Raw genomic sequence first — 26959 nt, forward strand, 5'->3', positions numbered from 1 at the left:
CCAACACTCTTCAAGTTTAGTTTCCTTAGCACAGTGTTCTGATTTGGTTATCTATTGATGTCCAGCAACTCCTCTCAAATGAAATGCCTTAAGACCCTTAGTAATTCTCAGGGTCATTATGAACTAAGAGTGTGTTATGGCTTAAATGAGGCCCTTGATTCAAGGGTCTATCACATGGCTTCAACCAAAGTCAACCAGTGATTGGGGATAGAGTTTTGGAGTCAGCCTTTCACAAAGGCATGCTTCTCAGCAGGAAATGTGGGTGGGGCGGAGCAGTCCTGGGATAGAGACAAAGTTCCTTTGAATCTTTATCAGAAGGCCTGGCCTCTTGCATGAGGGGTACCCGGGAGCCAGGGCAGGGAGAAAACTCCAGTGTGTAATCTCATTACTCTCCCTCGCTCTGCCAACCTAGAGTGCACAGTTGCTTACAGCCTACAGCTGCCAGCGCGCTGAGTGTCCCTCCAGCTCATGAGGTCACCTCCTGCAGCGTCATAACCCATACTGGAGAGTTTTGAGTAGCCCAGGAGTAGTTGGGACAGCCCAGACCAGATCTGGCCAACAGTCTCACCTTCCCAGGCTGGCTGCTCCACCAAACTACAGCAGTCTTAGAAAACCTAATGAGAGCCAGTTGTAGTGGCCGCTGGCAAACTTTCTCAGAGTCGCTGATTGGTCAGTGGCCGAGAGCTGTAGCCAATCAGCGCGGTGTTTGGGCCCGCATTTCGGACTAAAGGTCCGATTGGGCGTCTGGCGGGCACAGTGGCCTGCTCCGGAGACTCAAGGTGGGGAGGGCAGAGCTAGGGAGGGGTGAGCATGTCTTGGGACCGGACAGCCAGGCGGCTGGCACCGCCATCACCGCTATCGCTGCTCCTGGTGCTGGTGCTGCTCTCACGAGCCGGGGCTCTGCATCCTGAAGAGCACTTTCCTTATGGGAAGTCGTGGGAAGATTGGCTGCTGCGGGAGGGCGACGTTGAAAGCTCCGCGGCTGTGAAGCTGGCAGTACTTAGCAGTAGCTTCTAAGGTGTCCAGTTAAGCAACCTCTACGTAAGTTCAGCTCCCAGAGGTGCGCGGCTTGGTGTGGGGTTGTAGTTTCTTCCCAGGGTGTGGAGCAACTAACCTCCATGTTTAACTGTCATCGCCGCTGGGGACCAGACTTAGCAAAAGTGCTGCAACTTCTTGATCCCTACTGTGGAGGAATAAGGATCAGTTCAAGGGAGAGCTGGGACCGTCCCCCTCTACTTTGATTTCCCAGGCAGGAATATGAAATTGAGGCGGCTAGTGCGGTTTGCGTTTAGGGGCGGTGGGAGGCTGTGCACGCAGGCATAGCAATCTAATTAAGGACACGGCGCCCAAGGTGTGCAGTGGTGGAGAAAGATGAGCGGGTTCAAGAGCGGCCGCATCTGTGAGTCGCAGTGCACTTGATCACTGTCGCCAAAGTTGAGTTTGTTACCCTGGATGTGTCTCAACCTGCCAAGAGGAGGGAGTCTTCTTGACTCGAGTAGAACTCGGACCGTAGGTGCGTTCGCCTGGTGGTTGCCCACCACCAGTTTGAGCGACCACCGTTTTGCCCTTTTAAAAATGTTTCTGTGAGGCGGGATTCACGTGCTACCTCATGCGTGGGAAGAGCAGAGAACAACCAGTTTTTTTTTTTTTTTTAATCCCACTTCTGTCGGGTCCTAAAACTCAAGTCGTCAGGTTTGACAGCAGAGTGCCCTTACCTGCTGAACTGTCTCACTGCCCTGTGGTCTTATTGTAGGTGGGCACCAATGGGATCATCTCCGCCCAGGACTTACCCAGGGAGACTTAATATGTCGTTGATGATTTTCCTACTGACTTCCCAGCCATCGCCCCATTCCTGGCTGACATCCACTTGAGTCACAGCAGTGGCCGGATCCTGTATGGAGGACACCTCCTGGGCTGTGCTGAGTCTGGCTGCTTGATACCTGTGCACAGGCTTCCCCCCACCCACTTCTTCCTGGCCACCTGAGAGCAAGTGGGCGCCTAGGAGGAGGACAGGCTTGGTTGGGGCTGCCTGGTCTGGAGAGGTAATTAGAGGTGTACCCTACAGCTGAATAAACAGAAGGGTTGGACTTGAAAAGGAAACTAAGAGATTGACTAAGAGGCATTCCCTTGATTCTGCTCCTCAACACTAAGAAAATCGCTTAGTAAAATGAGGGACTAAGGTGCAGATACCAAAGACCCTGAGGGAATTTAAGGCACTTTACAGTTTTTTTTTTTTTTTGTATGAGCTGCGTGTGGTGTCACTCACCTTCAATCCCAGCAGAGTCAGAAAGGCAAACAGATATCTGTGAGTTCTAGGCGAGCCTGGTCTACAAAGTGAGTTCCAGGACAGAATACAGAGAAACCCTGTCTGGAGAAACCAAAAATATCCTGTAGGTTCATGTGTACATTTCTATTTATTTCTTTAATATTGTTGCCGTTGACAACAGTGGGTCCACAGTGCCCATATTACTGTTTCACTTGCTTGTTCTGCTGTTTAATATGCTCTGGTCAGTGTATTTCTGTAACATTTATTACAACCTTATAAAATCTCACCCTTCCTAGTAGTCATTAAGGTTGCTCCCATGACATTTTTCTATAATCAAGACTATAAAATGTTCTATAAGGTTTTTATTTTATTCGTGTATGTGTGTGTGTTTGTGTGTGTGTGTGTGTGTGTGTGTGTGTGTGTGTGTGTGTTTCTCTTTGTCTGCTTGTGTTGGAAGGGCCAGAAGAGGGCTTGGGCCCCCTGAAGCTGGAGTTGTTACATACAGACAGTTGTGAACTGCTTGACTGACAATTGATACAGAGATTTGAGCTAGCATGCTGAAAGGACTACAAGGTGCTGAGCCACCTCTTCAAAGCCAACACTTTTTAAAGTGTCAAAACACTGCACAGCCTGAGCTGACATCACAGGAGAGTGAGCAAGCATGCCATGAACTTCTTAGTAAGTTCCCTGTAGCTTTCTCCACATTGCCTTTGTAACAGTTTACATACTTCTGTCTGCAGGAGCCTGCTTTGCAGTCTCCCTGGAGAAAACATCAACTCTGCTCTGGCTTTGGTCTTGGCAACATGTGAAGCGGGTATGGGAGGGTGAGGGTAAATGGCCTCATTCCTGGTGTAGGTAGAGACAGAGTCCTCTTGTGAAATTCCACCTGGGTGTAAAATGCCATAGACCTGGAGCAAATCTGTGTTTGCTTTAACTCCCCTAGTGCCTCTGAGCTACAGAAGTGATGTCTTCCCTAAGAGCTTGCCCATTGTTCCTGTGTTTGTTCTGTGAACTTAAAGGAAGAGACATGTTTTCCTAAAGCCTGCACCAGCAGAGATGGAGAAATTGTTTGAAGTTACAGTTTCTTACTTGACAGGTTAACATCCAGTTTTGTTTACTGACTAGCCTTGTAATGCCTTGGCTTTGACATCTCAATTACAGTTCAACAGAATACCTTCAACTCAAACACTGCCTCCTTGGAGCAGGCCGGCCAGCTAGAGGGCTAGAGAAGACAGGCCCCACTGTTAGGTTTCATTCGCTCAGTCATTCATTCATACATTCTTTTTAAAACCTTTATCTAATATCATGTATAACAAGCTTATAGTGGAAAAAAGATAAAGTTTTATAATACAAGCAACTAGGTCGCCAATTCTAATATTTCTATTTTCTTACAGTCTTTTTAAAAATTTTTAATTTATGAGTGAGAGTGTGGGTGTGCATGCACATGTGTGCATATGTATGTGTGAACCAGAGATCAACTTTAAATGTCTTTGCTTGGGAGCCATCTTGTCTTTCTACTCAGGGTCTCTCTGCAACCTGGGGCTCCCCAGTTAGGCTAGGCTTGCTGGCCAGTGAGCCCTAGGGGTCTGCTTTTATCCTCTCCAGAGCAGAGATTACAATGTGCTGCCACGATCTGCTTTTGATCTGGGTGCTGCCATTCAAATCAGGACTTCATGCACGCACAGCAAGCACTTCATAGGGTGTGCTGCCTTCCAGCTTCTCCTGTAATGTTAAAAAAATCTATGTCACAGGGTTAGGGTTAGGAGCTAGGGTTTAGGGTTAGGAGTAAGGGGTTAGGGTTAGGGTTATATATGCAGAGAGTCATATATATCATATATAATCTCTATATGAACATAGTCGATATTTGTTAATTCAGAAACTACTTTTACACATTTTCCTTATATCAGCACTGAAATAGACATAGTCTCTAAGCGGAATGCTCTTACACTGAATGGCCTCTCTTACATTTAGTAGGAACACCACTGATAACCTTTTGTTGTGGTAATATGGTGGACTCTCCAGCTAGAGCTTCCTCCTAACCCATCTTGATTCAGGGATTCCATTTGGGTAGGTTTCAGTGAGCAAGCCATTTCTCCAGGATAGAAGGCAGAGCATGTATCAGCCTGTGCGCTGGAGGTTAATGTACTAGGGGCATGGCAGGCACAGTGTCTTTCAGAAGAGCAGGGTGTTGGGATCTGATGCAGGAGCACTCAAGGGTAGAGACGTTGTCCCCTCTGAGGACTGCAATTGGTTCCTGGAAGTAGGCAGCCTTGAACGATTTGAAGTGGGGAGTCTGACGTTTATGTTGTTCCTTTTGTTTTTCTTTTGATCCCCCCACCCCATGCATCTCAGGTTGGCCTCAAACCTCATAATGGAGGATGATCTTGAATCTCTGGTCCTTTTGAACTGACTGACCTGTGCTGAGATAGTGGGTGTGCAGCATCACACCCTACCCATTTGATGGGAACTGAACCGAGAGTGCAGGCTGGCCAGGCACTCTACTAGCTGAGCCACAGTCTTTCTGGTGACCTTAGTTAGTTAGAGTCGAAGGGCAAACTAGACAACTGTTAAATAGTCTGTTTGTTCACACCATCAAACTTCTCTTTAAATTTTTAAAATTGTGTTTATGCACATGGGTCATATGCCTACATACCGTTGCATGCAGTGCCCGTGGAATACCCTGGACCGGATTACCTACAGTTGTGAGCTGTCATGTGAGTGCTGGGAAATGAACATGGGTCCTCTGGAAGAAGAGCCAATGATCTCAACCAGGGAGCCATCCCTCTGCCCCCCTCTCCTTACCTTCTTGCAGGAGTGTTTTATACTGTCTTCTCGACACAGTCCCACAGGATAAGTACAGTAATTACTGTTTATATCACAGAAGAGAAAATAATTTCCAAATCTGCCTTAAGTGAGGCAAAGTCACCTTAGAAGACATACTTTTCCCCTTTCTTAAACTTTTCATGCAAGACCCATTTCCTGTACACGAATCATATAAGTAGTTACAGTAACAATCTCTGCACTTTTTCTGAAGACATCTAATAAATAAGGTTAGCGTTTTAGTGTTCATTGCGGCTTTGGTGCTAGGATAGTTCTTGGAGCCATATTCAAAGGAAGTGTGAACTGGAGTGAAGTTGCTGTGAAGGATGCTTCTGATGATAACCTCACTTTGAAATTATGTTCTGCTGCTCCCAAGGAAAATTCAGCTGAATTAGCTAGCCTCTTGCAACAGAAAAAACAAACAAACAAACAAACAAACAAACAAAAATTAGAGCAAGAAGCATTTGCACTGAGGCTCCGGGGTCTTGAGGCTGCAGTGGGTCCCAAGTGTTTTAGTGTTTATTTGACATGAAGGTTACAGCCCCAGAGAGATGAGCGTACTACATAGGATTCTCATTTCATTAGCAACCTTTCATTAGAAACAGTCTTTGACAGTTTCCCTTTGGTGTCCGTGCATGCGGTAACTGTGTCTCTGTGTGTGTCTGTGAATGTGTGCGCATGTGCAGGCACACACAGACATTCATGCATGGTTCACATTTGTGTGGAGATGCTCGTGTGTGCAGACCAGAGAAGAACTTTGAGTGTCATTCTTTAGGCACTATCCACATTTTAAAAATTATTTATTTGTTCTGTGTACGTGTGCATGCTTTGACACTGTGGTAGTCACAACACAAATTCAGAGTCAGCTCTCTGCTAATCCTCCTTCATGGGGTCTGGGAATTGAGCTCTGGTCATCAGGCTTCTGAAGTAAGTGCCTTTAACCTGCTGAGCACTCTATCCTGCTCCCTTTCAAATCATTTTCAGGCACACCTCCCTCTGACTCAGTACTCAGCAGCTAAGCCAGGATTGATTGCTGGCTAACGAAGCTCAGGAAGCTGCCTTCCTTCTACGGGACTACAGATCTGGGAATGACAGACACTATGACTGTTTTTGTTCAGTGTGTATTCTAGGGATCAAACTCAGGTGCTCATGCTTGAATAGCAACTCCTCACACTGAACCATTTTCCCAGCTCTTCCTTCAATTTTGCAGTTCTGGGACTTGAACACAAGTCCTCATGAAGGTTAGCTAAGTATGTCCTTCATGAATGAGCAACACCCATAGGCACAGTAATTCTTTCATTACACCTTCCAGGTACTTGTGAAGTCAGGAACAAGGCAGAAAACACTTGCAGCAGTTGTCTTGGAAGACACAATCCCTCAGTCTTCATTTTCTAAGCTGTAGATTGACATGGTAGTGCTGACTTTTTAGGGTTGTCATGAGAATTAACCAAGGCGATGTGTTGTTCCTGCCATGTAATGCTCTTGTGGTAGAACTCCTTTATGTAAGGACTTGGTTGTTTTATTTCATTTTATTCTCTCTCTGTGTGTGCATGTATGTGTATTTATATGTTTACGTGCTACATGTGAATATGTATGTCTATGTATGGTGAGTGTGTATGTAAATAATCTATGTTAATGCTCTATATGAAATTGTGTGTCTGCATGTTCATGATGTGTATGTATGTCTGCATTTGTGCATTATGTGTGTGTTTGTATATGTGTGTGTGTGATGTGTGTGTCTGTGTATGGTTTATGTGTATGATGTGTGTATGTGCATAATGTGTGTGCTTGTGTGTGTCTGTATGGTTTGTTTATATGCATATGGTGTGTGCATGTTGTGTGTGAGTGTGTGGTGTTTGTATGGTATGTGCATACTGCATTGAGGCCACTTGTGTGTGCATGATATATATGTGGGGTGTGTGTATGGTATGTGTGTAAGACATGTATGGTATATGGTTTTGTATGATTTATGTGTGCATGTAGCGGGGTGCACATGCAGAGATTGGGAAGAGATCCTCCCGGTACCAGTTCTCTCCTTTTACATGGGTTCCTGGAACTGAACTCGGATTTCAAGGCAAGGGATTTATTTACCTTTCGAGCCTTCTCTGGCCCTCTCTATAAGTACTTTTTAAGTGGATGTTTGTCCAAATTACTGTTTTGGGTTTTTTCCCCTTTGTTTTTCTTATCTTTTTGTAGGGGAATTTGGTGGGGAAAATTGGGTAGCTTTCTTGTTTTTTAACTTTTCCAAACATCCATATTGTTCTTCAGATATTGCCATAGGCTGAATGGGCTTCAGGACTTGTTCCATTCGATGAGGTTTTGAGCACAAGATGTGTTTTCAATTACTCCTGTGGAAGGCTCTTCTGAATACTTTGAAGACCGTGGGATTGAACTCTTGCTTTGATAATTTTTTTTTTATTTTTGAGGTAGATTTTGGCACACAACAATCTCCTTTGCCTGGAAGATTCTGTGATCTCTACATAGTTTTCTTACATCTGGTATAGTAATATTAATATTAGTCACTGGAAATGACATCAGATAAATAATATCTTTACAGTGTGAAATGTTTCTGCTCTCTTCATTCCCTCCAGAATATTCACATTGGGTGTGACAGAGTGTTCTACCTGGCATGCAAGAATGGCATGGTGCAACTGCATTACAAAAATGAACAAATAAAGTGTTTGTTCATTTAGTTAATCTGAGATTTCTTAAACTGTCACTTCATAGAGCAAAGAGGTTATGGCCGGAAGACCTGAGTAATGAATGGTACCGTTTTGTTGTTGTTGTTGTTGTTGTTGTTGTTGTGGTTGTGGTTGTTGTTGTTACTCTGTGTGTTTTTGGTGTCAGGGGAAGGCTGTTGTGTTCTCACTGGGGAAGAGGGTGTTATCTAGAACTGAGTTAGATAGTATATCGAAGGTTTTTGTTGATGAGGAATTTCATTTGGGTTGGAAGGACCACAGGAATGGGAACCGAGAGTGTGTGGTAGGAGAGCTTGCCCTAGTCTGGGCTGCATCCTGGGAGAGGGATGGGAGTGTGGAAGTTGCTTCAGAAAAGGATGGAAACATTGTATCTGTAGCCAGGAAGCAGAGAAAGATGGGTGTTGTTTCTAAGCTTTCTTTCTTCTTTGTATGCAGTGCAAGCCTGGCCCAGGGAATGGTGGTGTCTATATTTAGGGTGGGTCTTCCCTCCTTAATTAATCTAATCAAGATACTTTATCAGAGACATGCCTGGTGACTGTTTCCTGGATGGTTGTAGATAGCGTCAGGTTGACAGCTAATAGTATGCATCACAGCTGCTCCCTGGATGCTTTAACATGGAATGGTGGATGTTGAGTTGGTGCAGAGGTGACAGTTGTTGATCAAGAACTTTGGATTTAGCTGGAGCTTTTAATTTATGAAGCTAGTGTTCACAGAAACGGTACGTGTGTAATTTACCACATGTCAGTGAAGACAGAGAGGATAGAGAATAACTAGATATATGAAAATGGGTTGAAGAAAACTGCTTAGGCGTCCTTGAAGACTACATATGAAGGAGGATACACTATGCCATCATGAAAGCATTAGGCATTCTCTTAACTCTGCAGTACAGGGGTGAATTTGGAATACCCCAAGCACATCAGTGTCCCCATGGGAATGGTGAAAAAGTAACATACAAACTGGTGGTTGGTGTTCACACCAAACATCGGAGGCCAGAATCAGTGGCCTTACACCTCCAGAGAATGTGTCCTTAAAGAAGACTGAGCATTGAACTTTGTCCCCCAGGAATGAATCACCTCATTTCTTACTTTGTTATCATTTTAGTAAGGCTGAGTAGACAAATCCCTTGTTGTAAAGATGTCATTCTGCTGGTTGATGTTTTACCCTTGTTGGATGGTATGTTTGAGAAGCCTTCTGGTTTTCTGCCTGAACAGGAAACTGGAGACCTTGCAGCTGGGCAACTCTGACCTGATCCTCTTTGTACTGCTCCCCACCCTGTGGAGAGCTCCTCTCCTAGCTGGCACTCTCTCTTTCTCTTTGGGGAGGTTGGGAGGCCATGACTCTTGTACAGGTTTTGGCAGTGCAACTGAGGGCTTACCTTCAGAACCACTGTGGAGGACTCTTGGAAAACTTGTCTCTGGGAATGTGAGGGCCTTTCCCTTTGGAAAAGAGTCAGACAGAGGGTGTCTCTAAGGAGGGGCTCTTCAGAGCCTATGAAGTGGCCTCTTAGCGATTCAGTGTGGAAGTCTGTAGCCCTGACAAGGGGTCCATGTGGCAGATTTCAAGCAGCTCAACTCTTCCGGAATGTACTTTGGGACCTAAACTATATTAAAAGGAAGTTTTTGTTGTTTTCTCCTCTGTTATTTGCCTCTTTTAGTGGAGATGTGGAAATTAAAAACTTGCCATCTGAAGTGAGTGCTTCGCCAAAAGGTGACACAGAAGAGACATAGAGCAAATAAGGCACTACATGTGCAGATCTCCAGTTTAAAAGTCAGGCTCTCCCATCACAGCCTCCTCACTTCTTCCCAGACCTCCTCCCCACTGCCTTCTGATCTCCACATGTAGACAGCCCTTATCATATGGAATTTCTGTAAATTTAGGACCTTGGTTCTCCCTTATCTTGTGAAGTTGATTGTGGACACCATACCAGGAGCCTCCACAGTTGGTTATTTAAGGATGGGATTATTAGTTTGGCTTTTTATCTCCTACTTGAACTTTGTTGTGACTGAAATAAAGCTTTCGCAGCCTCTGGCCCTACCCTGACTGATGATGGATGATGCATGTTCTTCATGTACCTGAGTTGGAAACTTAGAGGGTTTGACCTTTCTGGGGAGGGTCAAGCCCCGCAGGTGACATACTTGAGGACTACAGCTAAAACAAATGTAGAATGTGGGGACTGAATTCATGAACTTTTTTTTGAAAAACAAGGAAGGTAAGCAGACTCTTCCATTTAGAGAATACAGAGGAGCTACAGAGGTTTTTTTTTTTTTTTTGAAACCGTATTAATATCTGCATTTCTTTGTCTTATTACCCAAACCTCAAAGCTGTACTTTAGCATTACTTGTCAGAAAGGTAAAAGTAACCTTTGAGATGTTCTAGAACAAGGCAGAAAAAAACACAAGGACACATTCGTTCCTTGTATTCAGTTTTGAGGTTCTTGCTGTGTCAGTTTGTCTTGTTTAACAAAATGAAGAGGTAATGATACCAGTAAGTGATTTCTTTTCCTTCTTGTCATCCACCTTCTTTATAAATCGAGTATTTGTAAGAGAAATGTCTCCCCAGTTCCCTATTAAATTGTAAAGCATATATGATCTAGTGAGAGAAGCCAACTACAGAGTCTAAGACAGTGGAGCATCCCTTAACTAATCCTTTGGTGGAAGAAGGTGGTAATGGCAGAAAAGGTCCCTTTGAAACTCAGTAAATGCAATATCAGGGAGTAATTCCACAGTCACCCTGGTGTTAATTCAGACTCCAACTCTCATCTAGGTCTGCTTTGGCTCCCACAGTGTTTATCTTCATCCATTGGCTGCCACTGTGATGCTACCCTACCCCACTCTGATGTCCTAGACACTCTCCTTTTTCTGTGGCCACTGCCACCATGCCTGTCCCCAGTCACTCTCCTAAAATTCCAGTCCTGGCTGTTTCTCTCTCCTATAATTCAGGCTCTTGGGGCATAGTTTTTTGGCTTTGTCCTGACTGCAGCATCAAACATAATGTGGTTTAGCAGGTACCCAACCCCGATGAATTAATATTCAGATGGGTTAGTGAGTGGAGGCCAAAGCCAAACCAGACAACCAACAGGAGCCAAAGACATACTGGAAAACCAACATAGTGGGTGCTGAAGGATGGAAGGGGTTCCGCAGGGAATCACAGTCCTTGACCCCCAGGAGGCAGTGCTTGCTGGTTAGGATTTTCTTGGTGCAGGGAAATATGGACACAGCATCAAAGCACTTAGTAGGAGTGGGGACCCTTAAACACTGTGCAGAGGGCTTAGTGGAGCTGAGCCTGGAAGGTGTCCTGGAATGGCTTGTTTGGTAGAGTTCAGATGACTGTCTATTGCAGGGGATGAGCGGTTGGGTCTGGCTAGCTTCTATCATCAATCATTGCCCGACCTTAAGCAAGCGCCTGGGTCACTTTCTTCATCTACAATGTGACAAGATAACTTGTGTTGTAAAGAGATTGAAAAGGAAAGGGAGTTTGGCTGTGAAATCAGTAAGGATGCCTTTTGATCAGCTGCTTCCTGACTGAGTGTGGCCTGCAGTAGGCAATGGGTGGATGCATAGATGGATGGATGCCTGTCTTGCTGGATGCACGGATGTTGGATTCATGGGTGGATGGATGGATGGATGCATGGCTGGCTGACTGGATGCATGCTGGATGGATGCATAGATGGATGGATGGATGCATGCATAGATGGATGAATGCCTGGCTTGCTGGATGCATGCTGGATGGATGCACTGATGGATGGATGGATAGATGGATGCATAGATGGATGGATGCATGGATGTTGGATGCATGGATGGATAGATGGATGCCTAGATGGATGGATGCATGGCTTGCTGGATGCATGGATGGATGCATAGATGGATGGATGCATGGGTGGGTGCATGCATGAATGCTAATATGATATATGGATGTGAAAGCCATTCAGACACAAAATAAAAACTGAGGGTATAGGAATGAGCAAGTCAATTTTGTTCCTTGTCCAGAACTCTCAAAAGAGTTTGGACTGGAGAAGCTTTACAACCTTTACACTTTTAAATGCACTGTTCTAATGTTATTTGTTGAGAATTTCATACATTGATACAGTATATTTCAGTATATCCACTTCACCCCCTGTATTTGTTCTAATAATCCCTTGAATACAGCGAAGCCTACTAATGAGTGAGGGGCCACCAGTGCAGCATGGTCCACTCACTAGGGACCATACCCCTAAAGAAAACCCTCCCCTAGCAGTTCTCAAGTGTCAGAATCTTCTAAGCTGCAGGCAGGGGCTTCAGTGCCCTACCACATCTGTGCTGGAATGTTGAGTGGTTTGCTCTTCTGCTGGACACCAACTGCACTGAGTTTGTGAGTTCAACGACCATATCATGAGAACATGTCATTGTTTTGATCCAACTCCTTCCGACCTTTGGCTCTTAAACTCTTTCCACCTCTTTTCTTTCCAATATTCCCTGAGCCTTGAGGGAACTTGATACGGTGGGAGCTTCTGTGGCTGAGCTCTCCACAGAGAGTTCATTCTCAATACTCGGATTAGTTATGAATGTGTATTAACTACCATCCACTGTATGAAGATGCTCCCCCAATGACCACCGAGAGCTGTGTTAATCTATGAGCTTGTAACTGGTATAGTTTGATACTGTATATCCATTTAAGAAAATAGTAGTTATGGTTCATTCCCAGGGCTTATGAGCCTGTCTGCCATGGTTTTCCTGACCAGATTTACAATGCCAGGCAAAAGTTTCCTCTTGTAGTGCAGACCTTAAATCCACCCAGAAAATGATTGGTGATCCTCATTACATTCCTGCCATTTATGGTGCACCCATGAGTACATCTTGCCAGGGCTTTTGTTATGTAGCCCTGAGTAGTCACAGTGAAGTGAGAATAGTCTGCATAGCATCTTCTAGCATCATAAAGGGTAGCTAGCAGGGGTGGAAGCTTCCTGCTAAGTACTGTGCAGGCAGGTCTGTGTGATTTCTTCAAGTTCTTTGACCTACTTGTGTGGTGTCATCAGCTATAGGATTTTACCATCACATTCTGATGGGTAGCCCTGAGCAATGAGAATTGACAACTCTGGTATCATCTCTGTGACATCCTCGACCAACAACTTGAGAGCAAGGTGTCCTACATCTAGCTCTGGACTTTTTGAGAACTTGTAGCCAATGGAAGGAGAATTACCCACCTTGTAACGTTCGTTGTAAGTTGGCAAGTAGCTTTTCATATGGCTTTTGTATTTTAATGTTCATGGACGTTTTACCTACTTGTATGTCTGTGTGAGGCTGTTAGAAGTCCTGGAACTGATGTTACAAGCAGGGGTGAGTTACCATGGGCGAGTAGGTGCTGGGAATTGAACCCAGGACCTCTGGAAGAGCAGCCTGTGCCCTTAACTGTCCGTCTCTCTGGCCCTTCATAAGGCTTTTTCAAATATCCTTAGTGTTAGTTAGTTCTCCTTCATCCTCTTCCCTACAATCCTAAAGATTTTAAACCAGTGTTTCATTTATGCATTATTTAACCTATTGATCTAAATTGATAGAAAAGATTAAAAAAATAACACATGGTTTACAAAATTATATTTGTAATTTGAAGAGGGGATTCTAAAGGAGATTATGTTCAAAAACAACATGGGGAAATCCTAAAAAGGATCTGGCCTCTGCCCCCTTGTTGGAACACCTTACCTGTGTTCTGATTTTCTTCTTTTGTTTATTTCGTTGTTAAGGGTGTCTGCAATTCCTTTTTGTCCACAGCCGAACACTTTCCAGGCCGTTCTGGCATCCGATGAATGTGATTCCTATGCCCTCTTTCTCTATCCTCCCAATGGTCTTCAGTTTTTGGAACTCACCCCAAAGAATCCTACAGTGTCCAGCTGCAGTTTCCTGCTAAGGTGGGATTCTGCCAAGGGGAAGCAGATGACGTGAAGAGAAAAGCCCTGTATTTCAGCCTGACTAACAGTGAGCAGTCGGTGAAGAATTTCTACCAGTGAGTAATGTGGAGTGTGTGACTGTGCTATGCACTGGAAGGACATTTAGGAGGGACACTATCTCTAGTGGCCAGAAACCATTTGATAATAACATTTGGTGGCTTCTAAGAAAGGCGCTGGCTGAAAACCAAGAGCTAAGCTGGAACTCTGGAGCTTCAGGCTGTCCAAGATTTAAAAGATTCTTTCTTTTTCCTGCACTATCTGTCAGGCATAGAAACCAGAACCAGCAGTGATTATATGTTTTTGCAGAACTACTGGGGCTTGATGTGAAAAACATTGTTCTTGGGGCTACATAAAAATATCCAGTCATAAATAACTGCCTCAGTGGACCCTTTTCAGGTTAATGATTCCTGGAGAGGAGGCATCATGATTCAGTCTTTCAAACAGGTATTGTTAAGGATTGAATTATGAATACTATAATGGGGGGCAGGTAGGTAGAAGAGGCTTTTAGTCATCTCAGGTTTCTCCTGGCACCATCACCAGAAATAATGCTGACTGGTTTACCCACAGCGTTGCCAGAGACAAATCCATTTCTTAGTCTCCCCAGTAGGTTATTCCACTAGTGCTGCAATAGACAATTCTGCAGGTGTCTGTCCAGTTGGTGCTCCTAAGAGACTATTGACTTCAGGTGGGCTCTTTTGTCTTTGTATTTTGCAATACTAGCTTAGCCCACAGTAGTTACTTTGTGGCTTTCCATAGTTTCTTCTCAGTCAAACTAGATCGTGGGCAGAGAGAGTGACAGAGCAAAAATTTACCGATCACTTTATCTGCAGAGCATTGTGATAAAACCCTTGCAGATATTATCTTAATTAAAACTCTCTCAACTTATAGGCGGTAAGTATAACTATCTTCTCAGTTTTACCAATAGTCTTACCGAAATTATGAAAGGTGCTTATGTCAGAGTCAAATGGCCGAGCCATAGTCAATACAGCTCTGAAGTATGGATACAGGGGTGATCTCTTATGCAGAGTAGATAGGGTGTTTCTTACTTGGATTTCATGTTACCTGGTTGTTTGTATTTTGGGTCATTTTATCAGTCACTCCGGTTACAGCTCACTCTGCCCCTCTCCTGCAATTTTGATATTTCTGGAAAGCATCAAAGGAGACAGTGAAGAACCAGAGTGAATGGATGACAGTGTTTGTGTGTGTGTGTGTGTGTGTGTGTGTGTGTGTGTATGTGTGTGTGCACGCGTGCGTGCGTGTGCGTGGATGTGCATGCATGTGTGTGTGAGCACGTGTATGAAGGCCTTTATGGCTCTAGTAGGGAAACACAACTTTCTCCTCACATGCTTTTTGCATATACACACAGGCACAGACACATGCACACTCACAGCAGCTTCTTATGGATATGCAGGTACCAATTCTCATTCTAATACTCTGTCATTCTTGGTCCTTCCCAGATTCTGTTGGTGTCCAGGGTCTCTGACTTTAAAAATCATAGTATTTCAAACACTCAGCCTTATTTCCAAGGTTCTACATACAAGTGTCCCCTCCTGTTCTGTGAATCGTACCGGGTATTTGTCTCCATCTCACCCTAGTCTGTGTAGTCTAGACTCTAGAACAGACTTAGCAGTTGGGCTCTACCCTTTCTCCTCTAACCTCTTACCCTCTAGCTTAAAGACTCTCTCTCCCCAGGTAGTACCTAGAGCCCCTTGGAAGGAGGGCTGAGTGCTTGAAATACTACAATTTTTAAGACACAGGCGTGTGCCAGAAAGGAGCAGCATGAGACATGACCAGAGTGATTGACAAATTTGGTGTGCCTCACGCTTAATAAAATGAGACAAACTACAGGCCATGGAATAACATAAAATGCAAGTCAGAATTATCCTACCACTACTCTGTGTGACAACTCTGCTACCTCCCCTTTCAGCGTGAGCTTTGCCTCCCATTCAGTGTTTGCATACTTAACACTGTCTCCTAGCCTTCTTTCCTCCAGATTCTTTCAGTATAGTTGTCTTAAGGGTTGAAACATTGCATCACACATGCCCAGCATTGAGGACAACATTTGTAAACTAAAGTAGCTCAGGATCATGGTCCTAGCTCCCTCTGGATGCTTTGCTGTACCCCTCCAAGGAGAAGAACATTTTCCTAGTCCTGGAATCTCTTCCTCCAACAGAGGTAATACATTATTCATGTTTGCAGGCCTCTTCTGAAACATATGTATATTCAGGTAGGGAAGAGAGTAGTTCCTGGGAAGGGATTAGTCCCAGGCAGGCCAGCATGGCTGTTCTGTTTTGTGATACATTTTTTCTTTCTAGGAGACAAATTCTATCTGTGAGCATTCATAAACGACCTCAGTGTGGAGGGTAAATTAACTGTTTAGATTCCCACAAGGCACTGTGGCAAACGCCAGGATATTGATTTATGTCTCATTAGAAGGCATTTATTTAGCTCCACGCTTGCATGATTTGTATTTTCCTTCTCTTTGAAGCTTTGAAGCTGTCCACTTCCAAACTCAAGAGGTTTCCCAGCTGCAATACCCTGCTGTTGGATGGGCTGGGGCTCCAGGGTCTCTTCTTACTGATTGGTTTCAGTTTTTATAATTACCTTACTGTGTGGGAGTTGGGGGTTGGACACAGCTGTCGGGGAGGTGTCTGGGTCGGAATCCAGTTTGTCAGAGTTTGTGCTCTCCCCCTACCACGTGGATTCTGGGTATAGCTCTAAGCTCTTGTAGGTAAGTGGCTTTCCCTGCTAAGTCATTTTTTCAGCCTGGAGTTTTGTCTTCTGTGGTGTGTTTTATTTGCAACCCTAATTTCTATAAGCACCAACTGAGGGCAAGAGTTGAAGCTCTGCTGGTAGACATGGCCTTACAGACACAAAGCCCAGAGTTTTGACCTTGGTGCCACACAAACAGGGTTTAGTATCACACCTGGTATCCCAGTGTTTGGGAGGTGCAGGCAGGAGGAAGAGAAGCTCAAGGTTATCATCAGCTACATGAGACTGTGTGTCAAAAAAATGAAGAGAAACCTTAGCAATTGAATATAACAAATCACAGAAGGGACGAACACTGACCTGACTGGGGAGGAGAGGGTTTATTTGGTTTACTGTCCTGGGTCACACAGTGCATTAGGGGAGCCAAGGCAGGAACTAAAGCAAGACAGGAACCTAGAAGGAGGTAGGAACTGGAGCAGAAGCCATGGAGGAACATTATTATTGGCTTGGTTCCTCTGTCTTACTCAGCCTGATTTCTTACACAACCAGAGATGGTACCCTAGGGTGGTATCACCCATAGTGAACTGCTCTTCCTCCTACCAATCATTAACCAAGAAAACGCCCCTCCCCCAGACTTGCCTTCAGGCATGTGTGATTGAGGCAATCTCTTCTCAGGTCCGTATCAGGGTGACGAAATCCAGCCAGTACAGCAGAGTATCGTGAATACACTTGGGTACAGGTAGTGGCTAGTGGACAGTGCACAGAATGAGAGAGAGATAGAGAACTGAAGAAAACCTCAACTCTCCTCATTATTGCAGTAGAAACCAAGACTAGAATGATGAATACTTGCCCCAGTGAACAAAGATCTCGTTATATGATTCAGTGGATCTTAATACTTCTTTTTAGCCATTCCCTCTTATTCTTGATTGTTGACTTTTGAGGAAATTACATAGTCTGGGATAATTTGAGTTTTGGTATTTCGTGCAAACACAGGATTGATATCATTGGCTAGGTCCCATTTTCCAGAGTCATTTTTTTTCTCCATCTTTATTAAATTGGGTATTTTTTATTTACATTTCAATTGTTATTACCTTTCCTGGTTTCCAGGCCAACATCCCCCTAACACCTTTCCCCTCCCACTCTATATGGGTGTTCCCCTCCCCATCCTCCCCCCATTACCACCCTCCCCCCAACAATCACATTCACTGGAGGTTCAGTCTTGGCAGGATGAAGGGCTTCCCCTTCCACTGGTGCCCTTACTAGGCTCTTCAATGTTACCTATGCAGTTGGAGCCCAGGGTCAGTCTTTGGGTAGTGACTTAGTCACCTGAAGCTCTGGTTGGTTGGCATTGTTGTTCATAGGGGGTCTCAAGCCCCTTCAAGCTCTATCAGTCCTTTCTCTGATTTCTTCAATGGGGTGGTCCCGTTCTCGGTTCAGTGGTTTGCTGCTGGCATTCACCTATGCATTTGCCATATTCTGGCTGTGTCTCTCAGGAGAGATCTACATCCAGTTCCTGTCAGCCTGCACTTCTTTGTTTCATCCATCTTATCTAGTTTGGTGGGTGTATATATATGGGCCACATGTGGGGCAGGCTCTGAATGGGTGTTCCTTCAGCCTTCCAGAGCCTTCCTAACCCGAGCTTTCTCTTAGGGTTAGGAATCATCATACACATGGCTATCCTCTTCACAGCAAGCATACCATTGACACTGAGATAGTAGGTGACTGAGCTGGCAAGAGTAGTGCCACATCCCCGCAGAAGATCTCGAGTTTCAGGATAGCTGGGACTATCTGGTGAAACTTCTCTGAGAAAAGAGATTCCTGGGAACTAACAGGGGTTCATGGTCTTCTGTACGGAGAAAATGAAGATCTGTTCCCAAATACTGAGCCTCATTTTGATTAATACATTTGTATCTTACCCATGTTGAACTTTTGCTCAAAAATTGTTTTAGACTTGGTCATTAAAAAGTACTGATAGATCTATCATCCTCTGTCATGAATACATTAGTCCATGTGGATCAGAGTACACAGAGATGTTTGTAAGACAAAGTTTCTTGTTAGCATGAAATTCTTGCCGTGGCTTTGCCAACTTTGGGCTGTATGATCTGAAGATTAGCTAACCTCTCAAAACCAACTTTTTCCTCACTAAGATCTAGCACAGCTACCACCCCTATCTTGCAGAGCACAGTGAAGACTGATAAGCACTGGTGTAGGCACGGCTTGTAGAAATCAGTACTATTTAAGTGTTTTAGGAATTTTAAGCTTAAGTAAGCTTGAGTCCGATTTAAGTTTTCATTCATGTCGAGAAAGCATAAAATATTCTTGCATTCCATGTTTGCTCTCAAGACAGCCAGGATTTTGACAGAATATTTGATTTGGGCTTCTGGAGCAGACATATAACCTGATGGCTTAGTATTCCATACACAATGACAGACAAAAGGCAGCTTATAACAAAGTTCCTGTATGGTATTTATCTCAGTTACTTAGAAGCTTTGCTTCTGTTTGACATAGCATGGAAAGTTTGGCTTTGATCGTTAAAGTCTTTTGATTTCAATATGAATTCTGAAGGAGGATGAATGGACTGGTTACAATCCACTCTTTCCACCGTTCTTAGACTAAGCAACCTGGGGATTCCTGCGGCGTGGGCTTTTCACATCAGCAGCAGGCTGGCCCTGGACAATGTCTGGCCAGCCACGGTCAGAGGTGACAATTCCACAGCCTGCTCCTCAGCGCTGGAGCACTCCTTCAACCATGCTGCAGCCCTGGAGATCTGTACTGAGAACAGTTGCAATTATCACAATGAGAATGGAGAGGATGTAGAATACCCACCAATTGAACCAGGGGAGGCCCTGGAAGGCCACAGGAGAATCGATGTATTGATGTGTCTTTCAAATCAAAGGCTAATTCGAGCTTTGTGGATATTGGCACCACGTCTCCAGATTCTGATCACGCTTCTCCTTTGCCACACCCAGCACCTGGTAACTGGCCATCCTACCGGGAAACAGAATCGGCTTCTTTGGTCCGTCAAATCAAACAGGGGCCACCTGTGGGAGATGTAGGGGTCCTGGATTTCAAGGACGTAGCATTGCTTTTGGATCCAATGGGCACCAGAACCCCAGCTCCTCCACAGGCAGATGCAGCTTTCCTAACTCCAGGCAGGAAAGACCTTGGGAACAGAAACACCCAGTCCTATCCAGAGGCACGGTCAGTGCTTTCACATTCAGATGTTCCCCTCGCTCCTTTGGAAGGAGAAATCCTTCCTAATTACCCGAGTCTGGTACATGCCACCCCTGAGTGGAGGGAGGTATGTGGTAGGACTGGATGACCACGTGAGTTCTAAAGCTCAAGGCAAGTGCATTGAAAAACTGGGCATTTGAGGTTTTGTTTAAAGAAAATATAGCAGAGTTGACAAACTAGACATGGTCATTCACCTGGGCCCATTCCTGTCCGGGCAGGCTGGGACAGGCTGGGGCAGACTGAGACAGAAAGATTTTCTAGGTTCAAGAGTAGCCTGGGCCATATAGAGAATTGTAGGCCAGCCTGGATTATACAGCCAGCTCTCCTCCCAAGTGTAATGAAAAATTTCGGGTTGCAAGTTCAGAGAAGGTGAGCCATGTCGAGGCTTCATAGGCATTGCAGGATGGAGGTTACAGCCATTTAGCTTTGACTGTGGTAGTTAGCTGTGCAGGCTTAGGCAAACATGCTGAAGAGCCTTAGGGAGAGAACATGGTATAGACACCTGTGTCTGTTATTAGTTCTGGTTCTTGTCCCCACAGCTGTGGCCTTCACCTCCCCTGAACCACCTTAACCTGGTTCTGTGACTCACTAGCACTAAAGGTAGCAGGAAGAAGGCAGGGGAATGCCCAGAGGGAACAACTTTTCATCCATCCTGATGGACTGGGAAACTGGTCCTAGATTCATCCTCCCCTACACCTATCTCCCGCTCTCCCTGCTCAATGATATCTGCCAGGAGGATGTGTCAGAGGTCACACCTCTCTCCACAGCATTTCAACTTCACAGTTTTTCTGTCCGTGTATTGACAAAAACATTAACCTAGCAGAGAGGACCTTCTGGTTCTGCTGGGACATTTTCTGCAGGTTCAGGAGTTGTTTAGAGAAATAGTTCAGGAGGGAAGAAAACACTTTGTGTTTAAAAGAGTATAGAGTAATAGTTAGGGTAGGACCGTTGTTGTCAAGTTTGAATCTTGGCCATGCTAAGGCAACTTATTTCACCCTCAAGTCTCTGATTTTCATTTATAAACATATTGCCAGGATTTGTTGTTAGTGTATGTTATGTTTTGAGTGCCTGCATTAGTCTATTCCTCAGATACAATTAAGACCATCATTACTAATCTTTAGATGATTTAAAACATAGCAAACTGGAGGATGGCGGGGAGTGAACAGCTGGGCTGGAAAACAGAGAAACTGAAAACAGAAAGTCTCATTAAAAAGCTTTTGCCTCCTGGCTCCTTTTCTGCTTGATGAAGTTTGATGAGCATTTGTTTTTTTTTAAAGCCAAAGGCATGGATTTCTTTTAAACGTTCTAGAACTTTCAAATTCGTCTAACAATCTCCTATAATATTCGTTGTGAGTTCTTTCTATCTAAAGACATTTAAAGGCACGAATCAAAAATTTCCTCAAAGGGATTTTGTGTTACAGATGTGTTTTTGAGTGGCCTTTTATTGGGGGTTGTATTTTCCTGGCCCAGGAAGAGCACACAGTTATTGGAAAGTGGGTGTATGTACAGTTGTGTGAAACCTGAGGAGCGGGCTATGGCCCAGCACAAAACTGTAAACTGATCTAAAACCTTCAGAGAGTTTTCTTTTGCAATCGGTCATGGTTCTTGAAGCATGAACTTTGTAGATGATAATGTGTCACGGTGTCAAAGGTTGTGTGTAGCTGTTTAAGAGCTCAGAAAGGCCTGAAATGGAGCCAGTCACTGGGAACTGAGGGTCACAGCATAACCCAGGAGGGACATGATCTGTGGTATTTAATCAGCTGCCAAATGTAGTCAATGCTGACATCTAAATGCTAGAATGTTTATGAAAAAGACATTCAGGGGGAGATTGTCCAACTGGAAGCTTTTAAGTCTTAGAGGAGAAAAATACTTTTAAATTTTATTTAAAAAAATATTTATGTGTGTTCATGTGTACAAGTTCATGTGTGGGAAAGCCTAGCCCTTAAGAAAGAATGTTTGGTGAGCTGTGTGAAGCATAGAAAATGTAATTGTTATTATTTATGTTCAGAGGAAACACTGGTGTCCCGGATGTTTATCCAGCAGCTGTGGGCTTACTCTGGGCAGCTGTTGACATGGGGTTGAGAACTTCTAGTACCAGCTCAAGGTAGGAAATTCCAGGCTTCTGGTAGTGGATGGACTTAAGTTCCCCCGCAGTGTAGTTTGAAGACAGATGCTGTTTGAACCTTATTTTCTGAACAGAGAGCACCCTTCTCAATAAATTTTAACTTCCCCTTTAAGCATATAGGATTTGGTTTGCTGAGTCAGGGAATTAGGATTTTGTTAAAGGCTCAGAAAATTTCTCTTCTTTTTAGTATTGTTTTCATTAGGGTGTGTGTGTGTGTGTGTGTGTGTGTGTGTGTGTGTGTGTGTGTCTGTGTGTCTACGTTTGTATGTGTGTCTGTGCATGCCTGAATACGGGTCTGCCTGTGCACAGACACACACACAAACACATGTGTATATGTGTTGTATCCGCCCCATAGGAATAGGAATAGGAGAGGTACTCTGAAGTGGCCCCAGGGCAGCTTATGCAGCATGATAGTATAGACAGGTTCCATGCTGCCACCCTGAGCGGTGTTTCTTTGTCCTGCAGCCCTGCTCATATTGGGAGCTTTCAATTCCAGGCTGCAGTAGGTTTTTTGTTGTCACAGCAGAGAGTATCTGCATTCTCACCGCCAGGGAGGTGGACTCCATTTGCAGAGAGAGAGAGATTCATGGGGAAAGGCTGTAGCACATTTGTTAGTCTCAGTAGATTGAGCAGCTGTGAACTTTCCCTTCACTAAGGCCATCCCTAACTCAAGCCTCGGGAACTGTTCCCTACAGCTTTTACTCTGGACTGAGCTCACCCTCCCTGTTGCCTGCCCTGATCCTCAGCTGTAGACAGCCACAATAACATTCGTCACCACATGATGGCACTGGCTTCCACTGTGCCCCACGTGGAAAGCCGAGATAACATTTGCCATTACAAGATGGTGCTGGCTTCCACCGCGCCAGCCTGACTTCCTTTCAGCAAGTTAACTGTGTGCACATGTGCAAGAGTGTCTTCCTGCCAGGTCTTTGCCGACTCCGGGGCGTGCCTATGAGATCATGGGTAAGTGACCAATCAGGTGTGGATGCGCCGCGCTAGGGTGTATATAAGCCGCGCCATGCTGGCGCCCCGATTCCCCTCTCTTTAAGATACAATAAACATTTTGCTACAGAAGTATTCGTGTGTCCGTGTGTGTTCTTGCTGGCAAGACGATAGCGCGAGACACTCAGCTTCCACCTGGTTCCCAGCAGCTACACAAACAGACCAGTTCTTTTAGTCTGAGCAGGGATTTTGTTGCAGCTTTCAACCTGGAGTAGCAAGCGCTGCTGAGGTGCTGGGGTCCTCGCAGCTGGGAGAACTGAAGTAGAGGAGGAAGGTGCGGCCCAAGGTCAAAAGCTCTGGGCCAGGATGTGGTGGTCTCACAGGTGGCCATTTCTGAGCACCATCTCCCCTGCTGTTTCTCACCCCCTGGCTTCTGATACTCGCAGGCCACTTCTGACATTCCCATAGTGACGCAGGATGGGGAGGGTACTGTGGGCAACACGTAGACACACCACCCAATCCGGATCAGGCGACCCAAGGGTGTCTGTTAGCCCCACCTCCGCCCCCCCATGTCCCACCCCCAGACTGAGGCCAAGCTGCTCAAGTGGTTCTAGCTGTTGGCGGGGTCCTGCAGCTGTGATAGGCTCCTCCTCTCCAGCCCCTCCTCCCCGCCCACCTTTCAGGCCCTCCTGGGATAGCTGTCCTCCTCTGGGGCCCTGTACTTGCTCCAAGCCATGGTGGTTAGCTCACAGCTCTCCTCCTTTACCTCATTTTCTCCTTGGCCATCCTGGTCCAGACAGGTAAGGTGAGGGCTGGGGCACCCGGGGACCCCGCCCTGGTGCCTGGGGGTCACTCTGTGCATGAGTGACTTTGTCTCTACCTGACTGGCCTGAGGTGTGGCGTTGGGGTAGGAATAGGGAGACCTGGCTGCTCTGGGCCTAGGGGTGAGGGTCTAAGATTTACTGGAACTGAACCAACTCTGAATTGAAGATGAGGGATGGGACCTTCTTAGGGCTGGTATGAAAACACTAGGATGATAAAATCCTAGCCAAGTATTAGTGATAACAGCTGTCCCCAGCAGTGTACCTTGGGAAAAACCTTGGAAAAAGCAGTCATTTTGAAAATTGGCCTTGAGGCCACCTGCAGCAAAAGCATCTGGAGAGCTTCCCAGGAGACTCTCTGGCCACTTTCATCGGGAACTCGGAGGGTTAGTAGAGAGATAAAGGGAAATTAGGGTGGGGTTAAATGTACTTCTTAACAGCATCTTACGTGCTTTTGGTGTCTGTCCCTACACGTCTAGAGACTCTGGTCATATTTTGTGGATGAGGTGGACATAGAAATTGTGCTGAATCAAGGGAACACGTTTCTTTCACCTTGTGCAACTCAATTTATAGACCAGGCCTAAATGTCATCACCTGGGGTCTAAGGTTCGAAATGCAGTAGCTCCTGAGTTACTCTGTCAGATTCAATGATCTATTTAGCATAGTAATCAGATCCCCAGGAATTTGCAGGCACATTCAAGTCTGAATAGTGTTTCCTTATGATAAATACAATCGGTGATTCAGAATAGCATCTTAAGCATGGACCAGCAGAGTCTTCTTTCATTTATTATGTCCTGTCTCCACATCAGGAGGGGAAAAATGGCTTCAAGAAAACACTGCAATTGTAGTTGATTCAAAGCAGCAGTATACTTTGAGCTTTCTAAAAATGAAGGCAAACCCAACCAGTGAGAAACATAGGCTTAGGCAAACCAAACTTGGCCTTAGCACTGACTTCTAGCAAGGTTTATGTCACATATAAGGAACACTGGGAAAGAGAACTCCTCGCCCAGGTCATTATGATAAATGAATGAATGAATGAATGCAGAAATGGTTTTCTTAAGGCAATTCTGTTGGTGTTGGTACAAGAACCTTTCAGTGAGCTACAGAGAGATGGCCAGTCTGGGTTCTGGGTTCTAAGAAATGATGCTGCAGAGGGTGAAGACAGCCAACACTTGTATCTCTGCAATGACAATATGGTAGAGGAAGAAACCCAGCATAAATGTCAGATCTATGTCTTGGACTGCTAAGGAGGGAAGAAAGCAAACAATCACAGGGATAAAGAGTGGCTCATGATTTTAGTCTCCCTTTGGGGATAAAATTTTTATTGCCTAGTGTCCTTTTGTAGAGAAAAGTATCCATTAGCTCAACTTATCCTTGAGCTTTGTGTCCCAAACACTGCGGGAGATGCCTGAGACTGTAAATGTCAATTGTTTTTCCTTTGCTGAGTTGAATCGCAAAGCCCTGTGCATGGTAGATAATTGCATCTTATAGCATGGAGGTTTTGAAACTAGACTGTGGATGCCCTTAGGTTTTCCTGCTTTGAAGTGAGAGAGATGGGGGAAGCTGGTAGAGGTGAAGTCATACAGTGAATAATTGGCAGCTAGGGTTTGCTCCCAGGCTTCTGTGACTCCACAGTCACCATCTAAAAACATGCGGCATAATTCATTTAGACCTGGAGGCTGCCCCACTTCTAACCTTCTGTGGCTTTCTGAAAATGAGTTCTCTAAACCCATTCAATCAGTCCATATAATGAGTAATAATCGCAAAAGATGTCTCTGGTCCAGGAATGTGTCCATCTTAGATCAAGTACTACTCCCTGGGTGTTTTTGTGCCCATCATATGCCTTCCATCCTTGTTTGCTTGCTTTCTTTTTTTAAAAGATAGAGTCTCAAATTTGCTATGTGTTCAAAGCTGGCCTTGAACTCTTGATCCTCCTGCCTCTGCTTCCTGAGACCTAGGCTTAGATTCCTGATTCTCTTGCCTCTCCCACCTGAGACTTGGAGTTACACTTATGTGCCACCATGTCTGACATGCATCTTGTTTTGAATCAACACTACAACTGTTTAGGTTAGATATCCTCACTTCCAAGTGAGGGGACTGTGGCTACAGGTCAGAAAGAATAGCAGGGTTCAACCAGATAAGAACGCCACTCTGTGACCTTTTTGTTTTGTTTCGTTTGACCTAAGAATAGTGAACCAGAAGTATCTTTGCTTTAAAGGTAGGGACCTAATTTTTCTGTAGCAGGGTCCAGGGAGCTCTGCCCCAGTGTCCCTTTATTCTTGTTCCTGGTCCTCAGTAATGGGTTGTACCTGAACAACACTAGCCTACGGAAAGGAAAGGAATCCAAAATACCACATCATGTCCAATAGAAAAAAAATGCTCTCCTAATTATACCCTACATGGTGACACAAGCCTTTTAATATCAGTGCTCCAGGAGCTGAGTCAGGAGGATCTTGAATTTGGGGCTAGACTCCCCTCAGCAAACAGCCAACCAGAATAAGGTGTACATCATTGTGGGTAAGAGCACAATGACCCCGGTGCTAATTATACTGAGTGGACAGAATGGGTTCCTAACAGGAACTTGTGCACTGATTTGGGGGTATCAAGCTTTATACATGTGCCCCAGAAAGAGTGTGGGATTGGCTTCAATCTCCTTGAGTGCCTTCATCAGTCCTGGGAATTGGGCATCATGAGGACAGAGAGAATTTTCTTTCCCTCAGTGGTACTGGGGTCACCATTTTGTTAGCTAGTCCTCCACAGATCTAGAGCCTCATTCTTGAGAAGTTTGATAAGTTTTCAGTCCCTTCCTTGGTGGTATAGGCCATGTCTTCATTTTTCAGTACAAGAGAGATACCAGGTACCTGTATCAAGTGTACAGAAGCCATTTGAATGGATATTTGTGGGTAGCAACAAAAATAAAGTTATGGTTGGGGGTCTCCACAGCGTGAGAAATGTTGAAGGGTCACAGAGTGAGATGACAACGAAAAGGCTGCTCAGAGGGGCCTGAAGCCAGAAGCTTCACTGGGTTCTGAGAGTAGACTTTCTAGACACACTGACTTTCCTGTCTCCAGTTGTGCTTCCTACCTTATGATTTGGCTTTTCCAACTTTATGTCTACTGTCACTTTGTACATTTTTAATGTTGTTCCTCTGCTGCTCTTGGGTTCCCAGAAAGCCTGGCTCAGAGGCTCCTGAACCTTTGTTTATTCTAGACTCAGCTCTACCAGTAGCCTTCTCAGAGGTCCAGTGACTAAGGATTTGTTGTTCTAAAGTAGGTATATATAAGATCACCATTGGATTTCTGGTGAATGTCTGTAATCTCAACACTCAGGGGGTGGAGGCAGGAGAACCAGGACTTCAAGGCTAGCCTCAACCACACAGCCAATTAGAGGCTACCCGCTGGTATATGAAACCTTGACTCCACTTTT

General features: G+C 44.9%; 1 long non-coding RNA gene and 1 pseudogene across 2 annotated transcripts in view; both read left to right on the plus strand.

The window, feature by feature from the left end:
- Window positions 1-525: 525 nt before the first annotated feature.
- The window catches only part of LOC134486045 (uncharacterized), a 44374-nt gene continuing 17940 nt past the window's right edge, over window positions 526-26959 (plus strand). The window contains exons 1-2 of the long non-coding RNA XR_015684153.1: window positions 526-1041; window positions 1754-2042. This is a non-coding gene — a long non-coding RNA (uncharacterized LOC134486045). The remainder of the gene's footprint in view (window positions 1042-1753; window positions 2043-26959) is intronic.
- On the plus strand, window positions 10993-22840 carry LOC147995346 (nidogen-2 pseudogene; annotated as a pseudogene). Its single transcript, XR_015685019.1, has 3 exons — window positions 10993-11074; window positions 13423-13758; window positions 19023-22840. The product of XR_015685019.1 is annotated as a nidogen-2 pseudogene (transcript).

This window comes from Rattus norvegicus, chromosome 3, assembly GCF_021556685.1.
Source record: "Rattus norvegicus strain SHRSP/BbbUtx chromosome 3, alternate assembly SHRSP_T2T, whole genome shotgun sequence".
NCBI lineage: Eukaryota > Metazoa > Chordata > Mammalia > Rodentia > Muridae > Rattus > Rattus norvegicus.